This window comes from Vigna radiata, chromosome 2, assembly GCF_000741045.1.
Source record: "Vigna radiata var. radiata cultivar VC1973A chromosome 2, Vradiata_ver6, whole genome shotgun sequence".
NCBI lineage: Eukaryota > Viridiplantae > Streptophyta > Magnoliopsida > Fabales > Fabaceae > Vigna > Vigna radiata.
Window position 1 is genome coordinate 9,160,568 of NC_028352.1, and position 3,411 is coordinate 9,163,978.

General features: G+C 37.9%; 1 long non-coding RNA gene across 2 annotated transcripts; it reads left to right on the forward strand.

Moving 5' to 3' along the window:
• Positions 1-168: 168 nt before the first annotated feature.
• On the forward strand, positions 169-2,270 carry LOC106755277. Of its 2 annotated transcripts, none has more exons than XR_002667167.1 (2): positions 169-1,188; positions 1,304-2,270. It is a non-coding gene; the product is annotated as an uncharacterized LOC106755277 (long non-coding RNA). The 2 variants fall into 2 exon arrangements; XR_002667168.1 differs by having other exon boundaries at positions 1,336-2,270.
• The last annotated feature ends 1,141 nt before the right edge of the window (positions 2,271-3,411 follow it).

Below are 3,411 nucleotides of genomic sequence, written 5' to 3' on the forward strand. Positions count from 1 at the left end.
CACACGTGTTTAAACCTTCAAAACATGTTTTTTTTAATTTTTATAAAAGGAGAAAAGGTCTTAGCACGAGGACGATGCGTGCGATCACACACGTGCTTAGACTTCCAAAACATTTTTGATATTTTCTCAAAATATTTTAAAATAAGTAGATAATAGAAATAAGATAATAAAGAACAAAATAAAATAAAAAGTAAACATAAAATAGACCAAAAGCTATATCAAAACAATAAAAAAAAGGGGTGTGGTGGTACTTAGATAAGAGAAGGGGTGAAAAAGGAGAAAAACAGAGGTGTACAAACCAAAATTTTTATAGCAGACTGGGCCGAAGCCCAAGTGGATATAGGGTGAAAATATGAATAAAGGGGGCGCAGCAAAGTTTTTTTTTTCATAGACAGACTGGGCTTGAGCCCAAAGAGAAGGGGGGTGCGAAATGGAAGCAAAGGGGTTGCAGGGAGGAAAAGCAAATCAATTTTTTGTTCTTTTTTTTCTTTAAGGAATGGAATGGGTCTGAGCCCAGACCAAGGGAACAGGTATGAGGGGTGCGCGGGTGAAAAATCGGGGGTGCGCGCAGGAGAAAATGTTTTCTTTCATTTATATTTTTGTTTTTTTAGAAAAAAAAAAAAAAAAAAAGCTTTGACCCAAGACCCTTTCGTTCAGAAACAACGGGTTCTACCAGCTTCTTCCCATTTCACCATTTGCGTTCAACATCAAAGAGACACAGGTCTCTTCCTCTAAACAAAATCCCAGGGGAAAGGTAACTCCGCCATTTCACACACTCACTCTGTCTATGACCTAAGAGTCACTACCTGCAACACCTATTTCCTCCGCCATCAATGGCGTCGCCGGTGACGACGCGCGACGCCGGAGCCGCTGTCAACTCCGACACCAGGCCCTACCGGGGCAACCGCCAGCCGCGCTGTTGATCTTCGAGCTCGAACTGAGATGCCGCCGGCGACACAGGTCGCCACCGCTCATCACCGGGACCTCGTTCCTTCACGCCCCGTCATCGCCGCTTCCACGAGGCTAGCCGCCACCGCCACCGTCTATAACAGAAGGGAAACCCTTCCCCGCAGGTCAAACTGAAACGTGCTGCCACTCCTTCAACCCTAAGATGAGTCCTCTCCTCTTTTTGTTAATTTAATTTCATCCGAATGGAGATTGAAGAAAGGTTTCTTTGTTTTCTGTCACGTATGTCTTTCTGGCTCAAGAATTTGGTTCCTTAGTTGGTGATGTGAAGTAAACAAAGACATGGAAACATAGTTTCATTATCTGACTTGGTTTATGGTTGCTGCGATTGATTCAGGTTTGGATTGGATCCTTTTTTTTTTTTTGCAGATAAATGGAATCGGGATTGTGTGAGGGATTTTCTGATTTTGCTTAGCTTCCTTCCTGTGTGTCCGTGGGCGTTGTTTTCGTTTTCCATTGTAGGTGAAGGAGAAACAGGGGTGAATGGCAGTTCTGATAAAGATGAGGATACTGGTTCTGTCGTCTGTTGTGATTGTGGTTGAAGATTATGAGAAGTTAGTTTATGGCTTGCTGGTATTTCTTTAGTAGGGGAAATTTGGGATAGGAAGATGATGGATCTGTCGTTAATAGGTCAGGCTTTTCTCTCGCAGGAAGATGGCTTTAGAGGTTTGGATGGTATGAGTCAAAGTTGATGATGGTGATGGGATTGAAGAGTGGTGAAGATTCATACACAGGCGGCATAGCAATAGCAAGTATAAAGCGCAATAACAAGCATAAATTGTTGTCTATAATACAACAAACTTACTCTACTATACCTGCGAATGTGAATAAGCAATGAAGTTGCTTACCTCTCGGAGCTCATGTGCTATTGCCTAGCGTCTTCGGTGGCTTTTATGTCGGCATTTTTGCTCTTCCTGTAACCCCTTTTCTTCAAATGAAGCACCACTTCTTACCACTTCTTTTTCTTTTCTTTGTGGTATTGGACACCAAGCTCTGGTAGAGATAGTGATTGATATGGTGAGGATAATGAAGAGTGTAGCTGTGAGAGATGATTATCGGATGTTTTTTTTTGTTTTTGTATAAAAATGGCTTTGGAGGTTTTTTGATAGGTTGGAAGATGGATCTTTCTTTTTGGTGGAGTGAACGGTCTTTCTTCAGTATTATTTTTTTTCTCTGTGAAGATCAAGGAGAGGGTGTTCTTTTTTTTGATTGCCTCCGATATTGGAGGTGAGGACCCCTCTGTTTAGGCTGCCATTTTTTCTCTTTTTTTTTTCAATGAATTTTCAAATTTTTTTCCTTTTGCAGATGTCTTTCCTGTGCTTAAATTCCCCTTGCATTTGACTTTCCTTTTTTCTCAAACTTTTGAACCTTGCGTCAGAGGCGAAAGTGAGGGGCCGCTTAACACTCCATTGCTTCCTGGCTCCTGCAATCCTGCAGTACCTTTTCTTTTACGGCACCACTTGTTTCTAGCTTTGCTTTTACCCTTACGGTAATTGAATAAAACTGGACATGATCGAGTAAAATATTTGCTTCCAAAAATGGGTGATAGGAAAAGATTTGAGATAAAAAAAAAAAAAGAAACTGACGAGCTTTGGAAACGCTAATAGTTAAGTAAAATCTCTTATCACGTTCCCAATTAAATAATATCCAATCCCTTCAACTTGGGCACTCCCTTTTCTCCATGGAGATCGCATGCTGTTTCCTCCAAAAGCCCAACCACCAGCTTTTTTATCTCAACTTTGGACCTCCATTGTACTCATAGGCCTCGCTGTACAGCGCAATTTTCAAGCCCAAAATCCAAAATGAATGCACCCCTTTTCAAAAAAACCAAGTGTGTGTCTTGCTGTGATGGGTAATGTTTTCACCTTTCTTTAATTACAATTCAAATAAAAATTGTTTTTACCAAACTTTTCCTTGCATGCCGTGCTCCAAATCTATTTTCTTTTTTTTTCTTTTTTTTCTTCTTCTTTTTTTTTCTTTCTTTTTCTGTTTCTTTTTTGTCTTTCATTTTCCTTTTTTTTTCTTTTCTTTTTTTTTTCGTTCTTCTTTTTTTCTTTTTTTTTCTTTTGCTTTCCTCCTTTTTTTTTAAAGACTAAATAATAATAAAATAATAATAATAAATATAATAATAAAAATAAAATTAAAAAATTAAAAATAACAAAATAAAATAAAATGAAAATGAAAGTAAATAAATAAGATAAGACAAAAATAAAATATCTATTATTTAATCGATCCGGACGAAATTGGGTGTTGACAACAAGTTATGAATAACTTTTAAATAATATTATTTTTTAAAGAGTTTTCAAATAAAAGAAAAAAAAAACTTTGACTCTTAATAGTTAAGATGAATGATATGAGAGGACAAAAGTTGAGACAGGAAAGTTAAAACTAAATATTGGTACAGGTTAGTCGAAACTAAATAAAAAGATAGGTCAGCTAAAGTTG